We start from the raw sequence: 22,858 nt of genomic DNA on the forward strand, positions 1-22,858 counted from the left end.
CCATTTTCCCAGTGGAATACAGATATTGATGATATGAAACAAAGCTTGGTGCACACAACAAATGGGAAAGTGAACAGTGCAGGTCACAGACATCTCACAGAGCAAATTGCAAGGCCAATGTCTTCAGCTTCTTTTCAGTCAGTAATAATGAGTGGTGAGCCTGAGCTGGCTTTTAGATAATTCGGAGAGTTTAGTTTACTGAAATTATCTAAAAAGTGATTCTCTGCAAAAATAAATTTTCTGCATGATGTGAAAACAGAACTATCATTTATTGAGCAAAGCATGAGTCAAGGGATTATACTGGGTCCTTTACATTCATCATTTTATTGACTTCTCTCAACAATATTATGAGGCAGTTGCCGTTACTAGGTGCAATTTGCAGATTGGAAAACTTAACCCTACAAGTTTCGGTGATTTGCCCAGAGATTGACATTTAATAATAGAGGGCCTCAGATATGATCCTAGGTCTGACTGATTCCAAATCTGAAGACCTAAATCACTGGGCAGTAGTGTCTTGCCAGGCATTGGAACATCTGCACTTATTATTATTATTATTTTTTAATGCTATAAAAATGTGCTTATAAGAGAAAAGTTTCAATTTTAAAGCAAAATATAATGTCTACTGCATAAACAATGAACTTAAGAAAATAGTGACAATCATATTACATATCTAAATTGTATAATATACTCTTTCAAAGGTCACACGATTCTCACAACAGTTTTGAAATCTGGAGCACAGACAATATAATCCCTGGTTTACTTACAGAAGAGGTTAGATCACAGATTCACTTAGTGTTAGAAGAAAAATCCAGACTTTGCTTACTTGAAATTCAGAGTTCTCTTTATAATACTCCTCTTTCTCCTGGGAAGAACCTTAAAATATTTTAAAACTCTTTAAAATGAATATTCCGGAGCAAAAAATTTACAAAATATTTTTTAAATTTTTACACATTAGCTGAGGAAAGTCTCTGGTTTGAGACAATACCATGTGTGCCTCAAACAGCTCTGCCTGGGGAGTTACAGGGTAAAATCCTAAATGAGATTTATGACATGGCTTCTCTGACTTTGCTGTAGCCTTCCTGGATGAAGAAGAGCTTTTCCTATGAACTCTGTATGATCTATATTTGAGGTTATTAGAGACTATTTTTGTGAGAAATCAAAATGACGGCCTTCATCACAATGAATGATATTTGACTTTAGAAAGAAAATGTAATTAACTGACTCACAGTACAATCACTCTAAATTAATCAAGAGTAGACAGACATTAATTCAAAAGGGGAAAATCCATCAAGAACAAACCAAGTTAAACACTGTAGAATCATTAATATCCATTTCACAAGACTGAATGCCATTAGCTCTAGTCAGCCAACAGCCTGGCACAATCACTTTCTCTTCTCTTTGCCGCTGGTCCATGGAAAAACATGGCTTACTGAATTTGTTTCCAACAACTTAATTTGCTTCTCATTAAGGGGCTATGTGGATGGCATAATGGATTGATGTTTAAATGAGAAGAATTTATTAAAATAAAAAGTTTTTGTTAAACATATTTAACCTTACTATAGACTTCTATTTTGATCAGAACTTGTGCTTTTTTTGTTTTCTTAAACCTTTACGCCCCATTTGATTTACTAAAAGAAATACTGAGAGTTGACTACAGCATTCCACTAGCGAAGCAGCCTATCCAACCATGCTTTGTGTAGTCACCACAGTGTACTCAAAAAGAAATCCTGGAGCAGAATGCAAATCCTTCCATCTTTCTACTATATGTCATGAGAAAGTCACTTTACCCCTCTGAGTCTCGGTTCCTCCATCTGTAACATCTGGTGACTATCTACACACCAGAAAGTTGTGAAGTAAATGGCATAATGTATATAAGTGTTTTGTAAACTGTAAAGTAGTATCCTAAAAAAGTTTGTAGACAGAGAACCATAGATTCAAATCTTGGTTCCTATAGCATATTAGCTGTGTGGTGTTGGGTAAACTACATAACTCTCAGAGTTGAAGATATGTGAACTATAAAAAAATAAGAATAATTCCTTGTAAGATTGTTATGTAAAATAGCAGTAAAGAACCAAATGTAATATATAGTTGGCACTCAATAAAAAATAAGCATTATTTTTGTTGGTATTATTATTATTAAGTTATTATGATATTTACTAAGTTGATACACTTTCCTAAGCCCAACATTATGATACTCTTAGACAGCAATGGGGTAATCATAATGGAAAGTATAAACTATAATACAAGAAATCCTGGACAGAAACCAAAAAAAACAAGGCCAGGTTGAGAGAGATGAACATTCTCTGTTAAATATGTGATTATTTGCAACACATATATTCATATATCAGAAAATTTTTATGGAGTATTCACTATTAGACATGCAAAAAAATGTTAGACATAATCTTTGCTGTCAAGGAGCTCAATACCTAGAATGATAGACAGGCAGATAGACAGACAGACAGAAATTTATATTTATATATGCATATATATCTGGATACTCATGATACCTATATATAATATACATACATGTAGTTAGTATATTTATGTTTATATTCACACTACATTACATTTTCATCTAAAAATTAATCAATAACATGTAATAAGATAGTATATAGTGAAATGAAACAACTATGACAGACAAGAAGTGTTTAAGTACAGGCACAATGCTTATTTTTCACTGTATCGAGTGAATTTTTTCACCCACAGTGTTTTCTCAAATATATTTATTACATAAATAAATTTATCGATGCAAGTTTCATTCCAAAAACTGGGTTCTGAGGACCGAAGTTCAGCTTTATGCTTTTGTTTCTGTTTTCTCTGCTTACCTGGAATAAAAAATAAGAGAGCATTATCTACAAAAGCCTATTGATAAACATCAGCAAATCTGATATCACTCTTAAGCTTAGAGTCCTTCAATGTCACCCCCTTGGTATATGAAATGGCACAGGGGCTTCTTCTCCTGCTGTTCTCTGGTACACGAACATAATCTATTGACAGCATTATATTGAATGACTTACAATTCCCCTACATTCCACTCTGTCATGCTATCAGCTCCTTACACAAGTTGTTCTCTCTGCTTAAGATGTCTTTCCTCAGTCACCTAGGGTGCCCTTACTCATCCTTCAATCTCTCATGTAAATTCTTCTTCCACTTTGAAGTTTTCTCAGACCCACTCTAGTGAAATGAATCACTGGTTCCTTTATTCTACTTGGATATCATGACATCATATAGCAGTGATCTGGTTACCCATCTATCTTTTCTACTAGACTGTGAATTTTTCAAAGGCAGGAACTGTTTTTCTTTTTCTTTTCTTTCTTTCTTTCTTTCTTTCTTTCTTTCTTTCTTTCTTTCTTTCTTTCTTTCTTTCTTTCTTTCTTTCTTCTTTCTTCTTTCTTTCATCTCTAGGGCTGGCAAGTAGTAAATATTTTACAAATAAATTGGTAGCTGATTATTTCAAATAATCTTCATCTTAACTATGTCATAACTTATAAGAATTTATAATGAACCTGTTCCATAATGTCAGCTAATATTACTAACTACTTATTTTACGACAGGTGTGATACTGTTATTAACCCCATTTTATAAATAAAAAAAAAATTAAGCTCAGAGAGATAACAAGATTGGCCCAAGGTTATTCTAGCTGCCTGTGTGGGACAGAGCTGGGATTCAATCATGGTCAACTATGAACCCTTAGACCAGGTGAGAACTAATGATTTAGGGTGGTCTATTCCACCCTAAAGGACACTAGTGTGATGATTCAGAACTGTGGAAGCTACAAAGCTTAATACAAGTTGAGAAAAAAATAAAGGTGGACAGAACCACCCACATTGCCTATTTATTAATAAAAATGCAAATGAGTTTGCTCTATTTGGCAAGGTTAAGACAATCTGGTTCACAGAAATTAAGATGCTGTTCTGCTGGTTTCATAGAAAAGAGCTAAAATAGAACCTTCTACTGCTAACACAATTGGGTAAGGGAGATAATTATTTTGGTTAAATGTCAGTAATAACTAATGGGGAAAATTCCATTTTTGCTAAACATGGAAAAATATGTGACTAATAGCTGAGTGACAAAGGCACTTAATCATCGCTTATTAACTGATGATTTTTTAAGCCACAGATATATCACGTTTATTCTTTATTTTAAAAAGAAACACACATTTGAAAATAAAGGCAGAGTCCTATCAGAAAAAACAATGAAGGGACCTATAGCCTTGACTGTTTTTTTGTCAGTAAACAGAAAAAGGACAGTAGGCTCCCAAAGAGCCCTGAAGACGCCATTGGTAATTCCCTCCTTTCTTTCCTTGATTCTCCTTATATTTCCACTTGGAGAGATTGTTATCTCACCCTCAGAATTTCTACTGGACAATCTCAGTCATGGTGAAGCATAAAGAAGGTCATTGATGACTCTGAAATGCTGTAGCTAACGGCTTTAGCCTATGGCTGTTGGACAACTATGAAAAGCATATCTGTTTGTTTATTTTGAAACTGAGCTTCCCTTTTAGGAATAACAACATTGTAGAAGTGGCTAGTGACAAAATCTAAGTGGCAAATTGCTAAGGATTTAAATGTCCACAATATCTACTCAAATGCATGAATGCCTATATATATGTATACGTGTATGCACTCATACATGTGCACACATGGTTTGCTTGTTCTAGAATTTCTATTCAGTATACTATCATTAGATAGTATTAGTTGGTTGAACTGATTTATTGAGAATAATCTTTCTTTTTATTAAAAAAAAAACCTAGCCAGAGGCTCACCAGTCCCATTTTGTCTTCATGGAAACATAGAAAGACTACATAGAAAGACTTCCCAGTTTCTTTTGTAGTTAAGATTACATGGCTAGGTTGAGACCAAGAGAATATGGATGAAAGTGATGTATGTATGCTGCTTCCAGGACCAGAACATCTTGTCCAATTCACCTCCCAACCACATTACTCCCCCAAGCCTTCCTGCCCAATCTGCCTATAAATGACACTAGCCTTACCTTGAAGCCTCAACGTGATAAAGACATAAGATGTAAACAGCCACCATGACCACATGAAAGGCAGACATCTGACCTGCCTCAGATTTCAATGTGAGTGGCAAACAAACTTTTCTAAAAAGACACTGAGCCTTTAGAATTTGTCTAACTCTATTGTAGATTGCCTTCTCCACAGGAAATTTGATACACACGATGTGGTATTGCTTTCAGAAAGCCTAAGGGCAGTGTAGCTCCTGGAAAATAGTAGATACTTAATAAATGTTGTTTGTTAAATTATCAATATCCTTTGCCATACTTCCCAGTTCATACATGTTACATAATAAGTATAACAGCTCCCAAATGATTGAAACATAATGTGATCTCATAGTGATAGAATCTCTCATGAATGTTTCTACTGTTTAGAACAAGGCATGATCCTGTCTTCCATACTGAAGGGCACAGTGACATCGTGTGCTAACTGTAGGAAAGATAAATCTGTATAGGAATGGAATAGTTGTTCTTTGGTGTGGACAAAACATTTTATATCAGATTTTTTTTTTGTAGTATTTTATGGCGAAAAAAAGTAAAACAATTATTCGACTTAATAATTGCATCTAATTAGTCTTTAGGCCCAAACTGGAATGATTTTTCTACTAATAGCTACAAAGAAACTATCAACTGTGATAGAATACCTTTTAGGACTTTTTAAAAGATGTGCTTATAACGGTTACTTTTAAAATTAAAGAACTCATATTCAAATAAAGTATTGAACGCTTCTATTTAAAAAATTTAAAAATGTATTAAAGTCTTTAATATGTTAATGTGTCTTAAGTATCTCCAAGAGGGATCTGTTTTACGGTGCATTAACTAAGTGTACTTGACCTTTTAACTCTTCCCATCCCTCTCACCCCTCCTCCACCACAAACAAATTCAGAATTAGTATTCTAAGAAATGTATCTTGTAAAGAAATGATTTAGAATTATTGCAAACTTATACAATTATAATGAAAATTGGACAATATTCTGATGGAAAGATACCAGTCTAATCTTAATAATAATTAGGTAATTGGAATGGTCAAACTCCTGAAATTATTTCCAACTTTATGTTTAGAATAGGAAGCACTATAGACTTCATTTAAACACATGGTTGTAAAATGTAATATATGTTTAGTAGAACTTTCTGGTTAACATGTTTATTTGGTGAAACTTTTCTATGGCATGGTTGTTCCTGCTGGAATAAAGGACATTTTCTCTGAAACTCTGTTTCACTGTGTATGCTTGTGCTAGCTGAGCTCCCCAGTATACAATTTTAAAATTCCAGAACTTTATCTACCACAAATATTCAAAGTCACTATCTACACCAGTGGCAGCTACGTATGTCAACACAAATTGTAGGAGACATTATAAAAAGGCAAAGTTGCTTTGAATTAATACTTCTAAGCAGAATAAAAGTAGAAGAAAAATATTTTCTTTCACATCTATAGGCTTTAAAAGGCAATTGCAGGTGTTTCAAAACTAATCTTTAATTAGTGATGTAAGAAGACAATGGTGGTTCTAACAGCTGGGTAATTAAAGTACTTATCAACTAAATTGATAATTAAAATGTAAAATTTAAGTACCTTATATTAGCAAGCAAAATAAATCTCCAATGAATCTAGACTAGATCAGAATGTTTTCTTTCTCCTTTCTTATTAAAACTGTAGAGTCACAATAGAGAAAATTCCACAAATTCTAAGGAAATATGACACTGTCTTAATCTGAAGTGTGTCTGACATTGGAATGGAGCAATTCTCTCCAGCCCCTGAACCTTTCTATGAGAGACTTTCACTTTCTATGGTTCTAGAAAGAATGTGGTTAAAGGGATATGGGGGAAAAAGCTATGGGTCCTCTAAGATGCGTAGGAAAAAAAATCAAAAACACAATACAAAACACTCACGTAAATATAACGACATTCAAACTCCAAACAGACTCACTAAGATCAACACTTTTCATAACGTTGTACCCACCATTTCCATCACCACTACCAACCGCCACCACCACCACCACCAAGACCATTACTAACAGTCAATGAGCAAGTTCCCCTAGAAAGCTGCTCTTTTATATAGTGGTTGTCAAAGCTGAGCATACACCAAGATCACCTGAAGGACATATTAAAACACAGACATGTTGGTCCTACTCCTAGAGTTTCTGATTCAGTAGGTCTGGGATGGGCCACAAGAAATTTTATTTCTAACAAGTCCCCAGGTGATGCTGATGTGGCTGGTCTAGAAACACACACTTTGAGAGAATCACTTAAAATATTTTAATATGATTTCATTCAGTGAAACTTAATGCCGATCCTATTATGGTGCAAATATAGTTGTTCTAAGTAGTCTTATTTTTTCAAAATTCAAAATAGGAAAGTATATCAGTTAAATGTGATAAGAGTGAAGTAACTGCAACATCAGGATGCTACATAACCACAATATACATGGGTACATTATGACTTATCTCTTACAGGAGAGTTGGTGTTTGGCTTGGCATCCTGCTAGGCAAGCTCAGTTAATTAAATGAAATAACTCCCTATCTCCTATTTGTACTTTTCATCATATTCTTTCTTGTCCCTCTTCCAGATAATTGTATGCTTCTTCCTTTGTCTGAAATACACTTAGTCAACCTATCACATGGCTAACTCCTACTGTACTTTAGAGCTCATCTTTAAAGTCACCTTTTACAGGAGGTCTGTCTTAAAGTATTCTTTTACTCCTTTTTCCAATGAGAGAACACTGTGTACATCTCTACCATAGCACTTAGCAGAGCTTATTTTAACTTTCTGTTTATGTACCTGTCTCTTGCTTGAGACTATGAGCTCTTGAAGAGCAAACATTTGGTGTTTGTACCTCTAACCACCAGATAAGCCTTTGATGATATATTTAAATATGTAAAAAAAATTTTTAGTGTTGTCAAACTAAACCTGGAGATTTTGTTTTATTTTATTTGTGACTTCGATTAAGTAGCTTTGGAATATAAATTTATTTGTTCATTCATTCAAACTTCAATTGACTGATCTGTGTGTGTCAAATGCAATAGATGTGTTGGTGAAAAAGCCCATAACATTTCTATGCTTATGTGTCTCAACACTTGGTGGGGATGCAGATCGATAGAAAGACAGCAAGTAGTGTGAAAAAAGGCTTTGATGAGGGTAAAGTAGACACTGTCAGAATTATAAATGAGGACCAATTAATCCAGACTTGGGTTAGAAAATGATTCCTGAAAAAAGTAATTTCTAAACTAGGGATTATTGTGTTAATCTGTTTTCCTTGGCTGTTTTATATATTAGCTTTCTGTGCTCATATTGAGCATACCAATCATCTATGAATCCATTGTTTAGGCTTCCAGAAAGTTTAAGTTGATACAAAATGAGAATCAGAAAGAAGAAATGCCTAAGTTAATTATGTGATATCAGATATTTGACTCATTTTATGTAAGTAATTTTGGTCTTTGTATTTGGAATCTTAAAATATTTATCCTTTCCCCAACCTAGATTTTTATTCACTGATTTTTGCATGTAAATATGCAGATTTGAGAAGTTGATTACCTTCATTATAATGTAGTTATTTCTCCTATCACATTTAACTGTCAAACCATGCTATTTTAAATCTTGAAGAATAAGACTACTCAGAACAACTATATTTGCATTATAATAGGGTACACATTATAATAAGGTGATTCGTTACTCTTTCAGTATCACCTTTACCTTTGAATTGTCACCTTAAAGCTTAGGTGTCACAGTGTGGTCTTCTGTGCCCAAGGTATTGGCATTTAAGAGATTTATCAGACACCTAAAACGAAGCAGTGGCCAGAGGCATAAAAAAGAGTAAAGATCATAAACTCAAAGAATAAAATGAAAATGTTCAATCCAAGATGTATGAATAATTCACAAACACTGAATTGGTATTTGAAGGTTCTCCCATCAGCACACATTTTCCTTACTTATGAACTTTTTTCTCAGTTCATCTTATATCTTGTATATCTAACGGGAACCCAGTAATAACATATTAGAGAGGAGATTTTATTTCCTCAGGCAAAAAGAAAGATACATAGATCATTAAAGTGAGGAATATCTGATAAGGGTAAAAGGTTAAATCTACCTCCTGGCTAATGGTTCCAGATCATTTTTATTTCTCTCTGGTCTGATTTAGGTGACAAAACTCTCTTTTGGTTTCCATCCCTGGCTGAATATTAGAATCACACTGTGTAGTAGGCATAATAATGTCCTCTGAAGATGTCTGTGTCCTAATCTGTGTAGCCTGAATCTGATAGGTAGCCCAAGAAAGAAAAATTAAGGCTGCAAATGGAATTAAGATTGCTCAATAGTTAACATTAAAATAGGTAGATTATCCTGGAATATGTGGCTGGACCCAATATAATTACAAGAGGTCTTAAAAAGCAAAAGAATGATTCTGAAAAAGAGTACCAGAGAGATGGCAGCATAAGGAAGACGTGGCCCGATTTACTGGCTCTGAAGTGGGCCATCAGTCAGAAAAAGCAAGCAGCCTCTAGAAACTAGAAATAGTAAGGAAATAGATTTCCCTTAGAGGTTCTAGAAAAAAAATGCATCCTTCTGACACCTTAATCTTGGCCCAGTAAATTCCCTGTCAGATTTATATTCTATAGAACTGTAAGATAATATATTTGTAAATTTGTGTTTTTAAGCGACTAAGCTTATGGTAATTTGTCACAGAAGCAACAGAAACTTAAACTTAATAAACCTGGGGACCTTTTAAAACTCCTGAAGCTCAGATCACATCCCATATCAATTACACTAAAATCTCTGGTGGGAGAGTGGGGGAAAAATGAGATCCTACAGCAATAATTTTTTTTAAGCTCTATAAAAGATTCCATATTTCAAAACTGCTGCTCTCAATATATTCACTGGTCTCCACAAGTAACTAAATTGCCTCAGAATGAACTCTTCATTGGCGGTGAAGCTGGGTCCACACGACATCATGTTACTCCAAGTTAATGCCAGGAGCAGAGCATCAACATCATCTTGGAACTTGTTAGAAATACATGAAATAATTCTGAGGCAGAATTTGCATTCGAATACTAAATTCTTGGGGATTTTTGTATGCACATTAAATTTTAAGAAACAAATCATATGCACTGGAAGTTCCCTTCCTTATCTATGTCTTTGCAACTTGAAATAATTTTTAAATTAGTATCTAAATAAAAAAAAAATTAAAGCAGTCCCTCAAGTCTATGAGTTCCTTGAAGAAAAAACTCTATTTCCCTCCTTTCTTTCTTCTTCTTCCTTCTCTTTTCCTTTCTCATTCTCTCTCCCTCCCTCCTCCTTTGCTTATGCTCAGACCCAAGACACATCATTTCTAACTTGCTGCCTGAATTAATAATTGTAACTGCAGCAATGATAAAAATAACTCACAAAATGCATACTACTATGAAATAAAAATATCACTTAAAATGCCAGAAAAAACTTACATATTAATTTAGACTCAATAGTTTATTTCTTTTTATCCCAGGTAATTTCACTTAGACTCTAGAGATGTACATCAATATTTATTAGCTTACTCTTAAAATTCCTAAATTATTTCAAACATCTCTTGGGATTTTATTTCCATGAGCTAATAGATTCAACTACCAGAAATCTTTTGCTTACATCAAATTTAAATTTATTTACCATAAATTTAGAATTTTTTAAATCTAGACTTTGTGGGGAAAAACATCCTGTATTGGTAGAACTATAGTTTCTTCAGTTTGTTTTTCTCCAATCTGGGTTTGTAAAAACCAATGACAATGACTAAGATTTGAAGATGCAAAGCATGCTGCCATCTCCCAACTGATGTCCATGGAAACATTGCCAATCCACCAGGATTCTCCTATGCTGAGCCCAAGCCTCATTTTTAAAAGCTTCTCAACATAGCACTTTAGACAGCACTTAAATGTTAAGCTAAAAAAAAAAAAAAAAGAATAAAAAAAAACTTGTTTTATTTTACTTTTCTAACCTTAATCATCTCGCTTAACTCCTACAACAAAGGAGCTAGATGTTATTATTCTCATTTTACACATGAGGACACTGAAGTCTAGAGGGCATTAGTAACTCACCCAAGGTCATGCTGTTAGTCACAGGTGGAGACAGGGTTTGAGTTAGGGTTTGTCTGGTGCCAGGACCCATGCTGATCAAACTGTTGCCTGCAGTGGTGTGCCATAATTTGTTGGCCCTGGGAATGACAGGAAGCCACATATTAAAGGACTTTCCCTTGAGAGTTCTTAGAGGGAACCCTTAGTGGATCAAACTGACCATATTGTTCTTTCCAAGTACCCAAATGTCTATAACACTGTGCCATATAAGTTCTACAAAGAAGATCAGTTATACAACACATCCCTGCTCTAAAATCTGTCACTGCAGAGCATGGTGATGCACTGCTTATGTGATTGCCCATACTAAGAAACAAACCACACTGGTTTTAAACCAGTGGCCTATTAGGCTCAATTCCAGTTGTTTGCTGAAAGCAAACAAGTAATTTTTAATCACACAGGGAATCTTTATAACGTGTTTACATATACTTTGCTATCAGCATAACACTGCTTTTTTCATAGCATCCGCTACGAAAGATGCTGAAATAAATAAAAGGAGGCAGTTTCCAAATAGTTGCCATCTATCTGTTATTCTGGAGAGAGGGAAGGGGGAAATTTTTGAGGACGACCTGCTCTACTTAATATACAAGTTTGGATAAATGTTTTCTGCTTTGAGATCTTAGCCAATACTGTTCCTCAAAGATAGGTCTGCCTATTATGTGGTTGGCAATGACCTCTGTCTCTCACTAGGGAGATATCTGAAAAGCTGTTTCTTCAAGAAATGCCAGGCAGGCTTGCTGATCTTACTTACAGTCATTGGGTGTTAGAAGACACACCCCTGATTGTGTTTATACATATGTGACAGTATCTGATGAGACAGAAAGATACAGTTAGTCCAATATGCCATTGATTTTTAAGATGCCCCCAAACAGTGAAAACAGAAGTTAAAGATCACTGCTAGTTATGCAATAATTAATTAAAAATAGTTTTGTTACAAGAACTGAAATTAAAATTCAAGAATGCCAAGCTTTGGATCAGGCCTGGATTTGAGCTCCAGCTCCACCAAGCTACTGGTTTTGTGATACCAGGCAAGTCATTTAACAGCTCTGTACCTCAAACTCTCCTTCCATAAAACAGAATAATATCTAAATTTCAGAAAAGGAAGTTAATGCATATCAAGCATCTAGCATGCTGCTTGGAGGAGGGTAGACTTTCAGGAAACATCAGCCTCCTTCGTACTCCCTTTTCTGCGAGTCAGACCTTCAGATGATTTCTTTCACATCCTCAAAGGATATACGTTGTGCCCTGTAAGTCAAAACATTCAAAGTAATAATGCATTTTCATTGGGTACCTCACGGAGTACCTATTCCTATTTACACTCAATGTTTAATGTATATAGCTACTGCCTTAAAAGAGATTTCTGCTGCCACATATAGTGAAATATATTTCATCAAAGAGTGAGTAAGTTCTACTGAGTTTCTAGTATGTGTAAAATAATTGGGTGGGGGATAAGAAAATCTCTGCTCTTGAGACATTTAAAATCTAGCAGTAAAAACCATGTTAATTGAACTATACATCCCACAAAGTTATATGGAAAAGGAATGGGAATGGCAAAGGTGTGATCAGGAAGTGAATCATGAGGAAATAGTATTTCAGCCAAGCCTCGAATAATAAACAGGATTTTAACAGGAAGATAGGAGAGTAAGGGGCATATCAGGCAAAAACTTAGAGGCAGACTATGAAGAATCCAGAATGCCAACATTTACATATTTAATATTTTGGCTGGCAGAAACTTAATAAGGTGTATAAAGTGGGAGAGTGACAGAAGTAGATCAATAAAAATGACTGATAAGGTAAAAATTAAAGTCTGCACTTTGCCAGTCTTACCCAATTTTCTTTTCTGCTGATAGTGTGTAGAGGCTGTCAGATATTTTCCTATTCATTTGCAAATGCATGTGGGTGGATGTACATTATAAATGCATTTCTATGCATGATGACTTGCATATGAAAACACATATATAGGAGGCAGGACTACTGCAATGGCAACATAAGGAGCTCTGAAGACACTCTTCCCAGTAAAACAAAAATTTTATTGTTAGAAATTATAGAAGATACAATCATTTGAAGTCTATGGAAATTGTCTTAAGACCATATAGCAAATGAAGAAAACTTCACAAGAAAAATCTACTAAATCTCTCAGTATGAACGGTGAGAGTCTGCAGTATTTGAATCATGACCTACTACCTTTCTTCCCTATCCAGCCCAGCTAGATGAAAATTCCATTGCAGACTGATGCAACTAAGAGCACAGGGCTTGCCATTTCTCTCCCTGTGCCCCAGCTCTCATCCACGGAGCTCTGCAGCTCTGTCTGAGTTGATTTTATTATTATTATCATTATTTATTATTATTACTATACTACTACTACTACTACTACTACTACTACTACTACTACTGCTGCTGCTACTACTACTGCTACTAGAACAGAACATGGAGAACTCCATGCCTAAAAGAATTATCAAAAACAATAAACATCTTAGCAAAGAGTCATTAAGGAAGGATGGAAGCTCCATGATACAAAGCATGAGACAAAACAGCAGAATAGCCGGAACTTTAAGGGAGGGAATCAGGGAAAAGGATACACAAGAAGAGTACTCCTGGAATCACAGTCAACCCTGAAGTTCAGGAAGGTTATGTATGTGCACTGGGCTGTAGCCATTCAGGAGTAATAAGATCAGAACGTGGGCCACATACAACTCATCAACACAGAGTACGCCACCCATTGGCACGAAGGCTTAAATTCAACTCTGACCAGACCCTGGCTGACAAATGAGCTTGTCAGACCCAAGTGTCACTTCTAAGAAGCCAGGTTTAAAAATAAATTGTACTCACTACTGGCAGTCTAAACAAGTATGCATGACCAATGCTCTCCGCACTCAGGACCAATTAAAGAGGTATCCACCCAGTTACTAAGACCAGGATGAATGCGGATCGAAAAACTGTAAATACCCTGAACAGTGGTGGTAGCCTGCAAACTATATGCATATCCAACAGTATAGGGTAAAAACCTTACCGGCTAAGGGGCTTAAGAATAATCTGCGACTAATAAATGACTTATGCGGATCATGGACGACCTCTAAGAAGTCTAACCAAAAGATTGAAACAAAGGAAAAAATATCTGAGCAGGAACATCAGACGTTGCACATTGCAGAGTAAATAGACTTCACAGAATTCGTCACTAGACAAATTTAAAATATAACCAATCAAAGAGTAACAATAATACTCCCTCCTGTAGAGGATGTATGTCCAGAGTTGCCACAATACATTGTCTACAGGGTACAGTTTTCAGTAAAAAAGCTAAGAGACATGAAAAGAACATGTACATGACACAAACACAGGGGAAAAGCAATAGTAACTAACTTTAAAGGTGTCCATGTTATAAACATGTTCCAAGAACTAAAGGACACTACGTGTAAAGAATTAAAGTAAATATAGATGCAAACATCTTTTAAAAATAAGCAAAATAAATCCAGTAACATATAAAAAAGGTTATACATCAAGACTAAGTAGGATTTATTCCTAGAGTGTGTTAGTTTAACATCCAGAGTCCATTAATATACTATATCAATTGAATAAAGGACAAAAACTGTATGATCATCTCAGTATATGTAGAAAACTTATTTGAAAAAAATTCAGTATCCCTTCGTGATAAACAAACAAACAAAAAACACTTAAACTAGAAATAGAAGCCTCAAACTATTACAAGATATCTACAAAAAGTCTATAACCACCATCAAACCTAATGGTGAAAGACTGAATCCTTTCTACCAAGATCATGAAAAAGATAAGGATGTTCACTCTGCCATTTCTATTTAACATTGTACTGGGAGTTCTAGTCAGAACAATTGAGAGGGCAGGGGAAGTATCCAGATTAGAAAGAAAGAAGTAAAACTATTTATATTTTCAGATTACATGATTTTGGATACAGAAAATTCTAAGGAATACCCAGAAATGAAAATTAGAATAATAAGCAACTAATAATAAGCAAAGAGTAATCAAGGGAAGATAAAAGTGCCATGATACAAAGGGTTGCAGGATACAAGGTTGATATGCAAAAATTAATTGTATTTATATACACTAGCAATGAAAATTTCAAAAATAAAATTTAGAAAACAGTTCTATTTATAATAGATCAAAAAGAACAAAAAAGTTAAACATTTATAAAATAAGCATAAGACTTGTATACTGAAAGCTATGAAATGTTTAAAGGAATGAAAGAAGATATAAATAAATTGAAAGACTTCTCATGTTCATGGATCAGAAGACTCAATATCTTAAGATGGCAATGGTATTCAAATTAATATACAGATTCAATATAGTCACTATCAAAATCCCAGCTGGCTTTTTTTGCAGACATTGAATAGTTTATCCTAAAATTCATATGGAAATGAAAAGGACAGAGAATAGCCAAAACATCTTTGAAAAAGAACAAAGTTGGAAGACACAATTCCCAATTTTAAAACTTACTACAAATCTAAATAAAAACAATGCAGTATAGACATAGATAGACTTGTATATTAATGGAATAGACTCAAGAGTTTAAAAATAAACTAATACACCTATAGCTAGTTGATTTCAGACAAGAGTACCAAGACAATTAAATGGGGAAAGAATAGTCTTTTCAGAAATTATGCCAAACAATGAAGCTGAATCCCTATCTTACATCGTATGCAAAATTTTAAACTTAAATGTACCATAGACTAAAATGTAAGAGTTTAAAATATGTAACTCTCAGAGGAAAACAGAATAAATTTCTCTTTTTTACATTAGGTTAAGTAATGTTTTCTTAGATATAGCACCAAAAATACAAGTGGCAAAAAGAATAGATACATTGGATTGTATCAAAATTAAAAACTTTTGTGCTGAAACTATACCTGATAAGGATCTTATATCTTACAACTCCATGACAAATAGAAAAATAATAAAATTTTAAAATGGTAAGAGGATCTAAATAGACATTTTCCCAAATACAATAAACAGATGCCAATAAACACATGAAACAGTGCTCAACAATGATTAATCATTAGGGAAATGAAAACCAAAACCATGATGAGATACATTTTTACACAAATTAGGATGGCCACACTTAAAAAGACATAAAGCATCAAGTATTGATAAGAATGTGGAGAAATGACACTTAACACATTGCTGGTTGAAAGGCAAAGTGGCACAGCCACTTTGAAAAACAGTTTGATAGTTTCTCAAATTATTAAATATAGAGTTACCATATGATCAAGCAATTCCACTCTAACATATATAACCAAGAGGAATTAATTGCTAGTCCAAACAAAACCTGTATACAAATTTTCATAGGAGCTTTATTTCTAATAGCCAAAACATCCCATATGGTGAATGCATAAATAGTTGCATATCTATGCAATTTAAAATTGATTATCAATAAAACAAATGTAGAACTTACTATTCTATGACATGAATGAATGCTAAAACTATGGTATATGAAAAAAAAACAGTCACAAAAGGCTTATATGACTTATATATTTACGTGAACTGTCTGGGAAAAGCAAATCTGTAGAAACAGAAAGCAGATTAGTAGATGCCTTGGGATGGATGGGTGTGTGATATGAAGAAGGTAGTTATAGGGATGATTGCTAATGGGTACAGTATTTTTTGGGGGGAGGACAAAATGTTAGGCTATGGTGATGGTTGCCTAATCCTGGGACTATACTAAAAATAAAATTATACACTTTGGGTGTATTTTATGTTATTTTAATATCTCAATAATCTGTTTATAAGATAACATATAATGCTAAATTTATACACCTCTAAATTTATATTTTGATGCATTTTACTTATCCATATTTTATATATATGCAAATAAATGATAATTTATACCTGTATATGTCACGCTTATAAATACAAGTATATATTCATGTAACTTCTATTTATTTGATAAATTTAACACATCTAAAGGTTATTTTAACATAAATAGCATGAAGGTGTAGCATATTATTGTGAAACTTATTTTAAAACATAATAATCATATTCCACTTTTCTATCTGGAACATACGACTCTATTTCATTTTCTTTTCTGGCATTGTAGTATCACATATTACTGATTTACCATAACTTAATGAACTATTCTCTTATTGATGAACATTCAGTTGCTACTCAATTTTTAGCAAAAAAAAATTATGAACATTTTTGTTTTTATCTATGCAAATCTATTAAAAATAGTACTCATAGTGGAATTGTTGGATGAAAGATTATGCATATATTAAATTTAGATAAGTGCTGTCAAAATACTTTCCCAAAACACTATAGACAATCTATATTCCCAACAATATTATTTTTTTATAAAGGAATTTGTGATTAAACTACTTGGGTTCATATCTAAGTTCCATCACTGCTAAGCTGGATGACTATGAGAGGTTTTGACCTGAGTTTCATGAAGATGATGTTAGAGTTAATAATATGATGTCCAATTCATTATAAATGTTCAATTTAAGTTATATATTATTTTTTAATTGATCATGATGAAATTTCCTATTTCCTCACATTTTACCAATGGGAGAGAACATGATTTTTTTCTGCCATTTCATTAATAAACAATAAAAACCAATTAATTTTTAGATACTGGGTCCCGGAGTCAGAATACCTGAATATCCATCACTATCAAGTTGTGTGTACTTGTTCAGCCAATTTTTTTGTGTGTCAATGTCCTTATCTTAAAAATGATATGATTTTTGGAGTTTTATGAGCATATGAGTTAATTATGTTAAGTGCTTTAAACAGTGCTCCTAACACAGAATTAATAATTAATTAATATATGTATATTTATTTTATTAATATTTCCTTGATCACTTTCACCACTAGAGAGACTAAATATTTTATTGGCTAATTTGCTTTTTCAGTGATATGCTTATTCATAAGTATGTCCACAAGTTCTTCTGTTTGCTATTTTCCTTTTACGAACATCAATATTCTTCTTATTATTGTTACAAATATTTTCTACTGACAATTCACTTGTTTCTTCGCTTTGTTTAATTTTATTCCGTTTCTTCCTCTCTCTCCCATACCTGCTTTGTTTCAAATACCTGGCCTCCTACATGATCTTTGAACATACGGATTTTGTACTGACTGTTCCCTTTGTCAGGAATGCTTTTCCTCAGCTGCTCATCCTTTACCTTCATGTCTGCCCAGCTGCTCATATATTGCCTGGTACTGAGGCCTACACTAACCACTCTACATAGTTTCCACACACTTCCACTCCTACTACAGCCAAGCCAGATCATCCTTCCTCTACTCTTTTTTAAATTTTTTCATAGCACTTGGAAACACCAAACAGACCATATTTTTCTTTCTTGTTTATTTTCTGTCTTTTCCACTAAAATTTAAAATTCACAAGATCAGGTATTTTTGTCTAGTTTCTTCCCTAGCTATCCCCAGAATCTAGAACAGTTTTTTGTACATTAGGGGTCTAAAACTATTTGCCAAATTGAATCATTTATGATTACTTCTTTGAAATAAGTTTTAATGTTTTGTGTTATCAAATACAAAAAGAGGTACCTTTATAAATACAAAAATCTTTATCTTATTTTGGCAAGCCATGCCTACCCTGAGATTGAGCAAATATCAAATATTCGTCTTTATTTTCTCATTACACTTTCATAGTAATTATCTATTAATTTACACTTATATTCTGGTTTCATCTAGAGCAGCAGTCCCCAACCTTTCTGGTATGAGTGACCGGTGCTCCTGTGAAAGTCTAATGCCTGATGATGTGAGGTGGAGCTAAGGCGGTGATGCTAGCGCTGGGGAGCGGCTGCAAATACAGATGAAGCTTCGCTGGCTTGCCCACCACTCACCTCCTGCTGTGCGGCCCAGTTCCTAACAGGCCATGGACTGGCACTAGTTTGTGGCCTGGGTGTTGGGATGATCTAGAGTATAGTTTAGGCAAAGCAGAACATCTATAAGATTTTTCGTTTGGAAAACCAGTTGCCCTAACACTAATTATTAAATGATGCACTCTTTACCCTGTGATAATCAGTACGACCTTCATGTGCAATCTTATCTGTATTGATTTCTGAACTCTATTTTCTTTTATGCTATAATAAGTTTATTTAACTTAGTTTTACATGTAAAATTATAATAAATTTATAGATCTACTTGGAGATAATTGCTCAACTTTTATTAGTTGAGTCTTTTTTGATTTCTAAGATAATCAGCCCCCTAAACTTTGTCAGTTTGCACCTTCTAGAACTTCTATTAGCCGATATTGAATCTCCTGGATCTATTATAACTTACTATTATAACTTATCTTTTATTTATTTGATATTCTGTGAGATTGCTTCTATTTAATCTTTCATGTTTATCTTCTGTTTGTTTTGTTCTAATCATTACACAAACTCTTACTGATTTTTTTTATCAGTTCATATTTCTTACATATTGAGGGGTCCATAAGCATACATGTGGAACTTAAAAATCCTTATGAAATGAATACCTGTGATAAGTCAATCCAGAAGAGAAAATGGAACATTTCTTCATGCATTTTGAAAATTTGAAATTTTTCCAAAATATTTCTCTGAAATAATTTTACTAACTTATTTTCTTATGTGTGCTTTTAAATTCACCTATTTTTAAATATTTCACTTATTTGATTTCATTTTTAGAAGCTCCAGTTGACACCTCTTAATATGTGCTTTTTAAGTTTTCTTGTACAAAACACACACTTTCCAGTCTTTCTTCTATTTCTTTAAACATAAAAAAGCATAATTTTATAATAGCTGTTTTGATAATTCCAACATCTGAATTCTGAGAGTCTGTTATCTCCAAGTGTTACTGTGGGAGGTAGGTAATGGACTCCCCAAAATATCCACATCCCTCTCCCTAAAACTGTGAATAGGCATCCTACATATATGACAAAAGGAATTTTACAGATGTGGTTAAATTAAGGGTTTTGAGATGGGAGATTATCCTGGGAGGCTCAATATGACAAGGGGAAACTTACATCACGAAGGCAAGATGGTCAGAGACAGAGGAGAAGGTCTGATGAAGAGAGCGGAGGTCGAAGTGACATGAACTAGTGAACGCAGGCGGCCTCTAGTAGCTGGAAAAGACAAAGAAACAGATTTTCCACTAGAGGATTCTGAAGAAATACAGCCCTGTTGACGCCTTTATTCTTAAGATTCTTGATCTCCAGAACTATAAGATAATAAATATAGTAGTAGTTTTATAGTAGTTTTAAGTCACTTGGCTTGTAGTAATTAGCAACAATAGGATATTAATATAGACAATTTCTTACTTATGGTACAATTTTCCAATGTGTTTCGTTATTTTTCATTGTGTTTTCCCTAGAAATATTTTTTTTTCCTTAGAAATTATTTGTGAAACTTCTTCATGGCCTAGGTTGAAGGCATTTGCTTCTATCAGAGTCTGGATGTGCCACCAAGTCTAGGCTATTGTAAAGCATTTTCATGTTGTGAGTGTATTTTTGGACCACCAAGTAAATTGCCCTGCTTATACTATTGTACCAACCCTGTTTTATATGATCATATTTTTTTCTCCTATATCTTGTTTTATATCCTCATATCTTTGGTTGTTTGAAAGATAAAGCATCAGTACAGCATTATAGATACATTAAGTTCCACATGTATGCTTATGGACCCCTCTATATGTAAGAAATATAGTACAGCATTATAGATACATGAAATGGTTTCTCCAATAGGAGGCCATCATCTACAACACCAGAAAACTGTTAGTAAGTGGGAAGGCTTCCGTTAGGTTGCCTGAGAGAAGAGCAGAAAAGGTGTCTAGGCATTTATGCAGCTCCCTTTTATTATTCTTATTTTTATCCTGCTCCTGCATTATGCTCACCATGTTTTCTCCTCTTTTGTCATTGTTTGTTGTTGCTGTTATTGCAATGCCATCTGTTTTTCATCTTCCCTAGACTGATTATGAAACCTAAAGGTTTGAAGACAGTATTTTGAAGTCATAATCAATAAACGGTAGCTATGTATTATATAGGTTTTCCAGATACCTGAGAATATTGCATTATCATTAAACAAATGCCATGGAATGGCAATATTTTGCTTTCTGGAAAATAAAGTTAAAGATGTTGTGTAATGGATTCCATATTCATAACTTTTCTAAAAGCAGATGCTGGCATGACTTGGAGTTTTTCCAGGTTGAATGACTATAAACTTTATCAAGAATCCTCAACCAAAGACAGTTGCTTCCTCTCTACCATCTGTGCAGCAGCAAGATATAAAGAAATCAAGCCAGGATATGATAATTATGCTATGGATATATTGGTACCCTAAAGGACATTAGTTAGAATTATGAAATATAATTCTTTACTGTTAGTAAACAGGTGTATCATCCTATAAAATAAGCACTTCTATATTATTGATATTTTAGAGGAAGAGAAATGTCATTTACAAAACTATTTGATTCTCTGACATAGGATAATTGAGTATAATTAATTTCATATATATGTACCCTATTTATTTAATAACATTTTTTAACTATATAATTAAATGTCTGAAGTTATGCACCTGGGAACTAGAGTAGTCGATGCTCAAAGCAGCTGGTTTGACGCTATGTGTAAGACTTCAAAAAGATAACTGCCTATCCCTTTGATTGGTCCATCCAAAATGCACATATGTTGTATGTGCATTTTGGATGGACCAATCAAAGGGATAGGCAGTTATAATATGACTCATGTTATAAGTCAAGCCATTTTAAATAAGTTGGTTAGGATCTATCAAGACCTTTTCTTTTCTTTTCTTTCTTTTTTTTAGGTGAGGCAACCATTGGTTGACCTCACAGATTGCAAGGACCTTGTCAGCTTACAATCTGTTTTTTTTATTTTTTTTTATTTTATTTTTTCGCCTACAGCACCTGGTCTTTCTAGGTGGTCTCCATCCAAGTACTAACCAGGCCTGACCCTGCTTAGCTTCCAAGATCAGACAGGATCGGGCTTGTTCAGGGTAGCATGGCTGTAGACAAAACTTTTCTTATTACTTAATCCAGTCAACAAATACTGAGTATTAGGCACTTACTCAAGTGCTCAGTATATATCGATAGATACAGATGATTAAGATCTTTTACTTCTTGGAACTTATAGTCTAACAAGTAAATTATTATAGTACATGACATATAAAAGGTGGTAAGTGTCATGGCAGAAAAAATAGAGTATGATGTGGAAGATCAAGTGATGGGGTGTTGCAATTTTAAACAGGGTAGTTAAGATGGGCCTTCTGAGAAGGTGTTATCTGAAAAGAAACTTTGAGAGTCATGGGCTTAGCCACGTGGATATCTCAGGGAAGAGTATTCCATGCAGAGGGAACAGACAATGCAAACACCCTGAGGCAGAAACAGGTCTGGCATAATTGAAGAATAGTGCAGAAGTTAGGTTTCTTGGAGTAGAGGAAAAGGAGAAAATGTAAAAGTTAAGATCAGAAAGGGATTAGGACAGATCATGAAGGACCTTGTGGGCCATTGTGTGGATGTAAACTATTCTATGAATGAAACGGGGATCCAAAAGATAATTTGAGTTGATCCGTGGCTTTAATCTGACTTGTATTTTTAAAAGAATCAATCTGACTGCTGAGTAGAGAAGTAATAGTTAGGAAAGGGTACAGGCAGGCAACTGTATTACTCAGGCAAGAAATGATGATGGCTTGGATTCGCTTGGAAGCAGACCCAGTGACAGATAAACAGACCAGAATGAGATTCATTTCTCAGAAAGCGAATGCTTTGAGATTGCAGGATATTGTGATATGGAACAGAACTCTGTC

General features: G+C 34.1%; 1 pseudogene; it reads right to left on the bottom strand.

Annotated features, from left to right (window-relative positions):
• Window positions 1–21,947: 21,947 nt before the first annotated feature.
• On the bottom strand, window positions 21,948–22,065 carry LOC120616749 (uncharacterized; annotated as a pseudogene).
• Window positions 22,066–22,858: the final 793 nt, after the last annotated feature.

The sequence above is a fragment of the Pteropus medius genome, unplaced genomic scaffold, assembly GCF_902729225.1.
Source record: "Pteropus medius unplaced genomic scaffold, Ma_sr-lr_union100, whole genome shotgun sequence".
NCBI lineage: Eukaryota > Metazoa > Chordata > Mammalia > Chiroptera > Pteropodidae > Pteropus > Pteropus medius.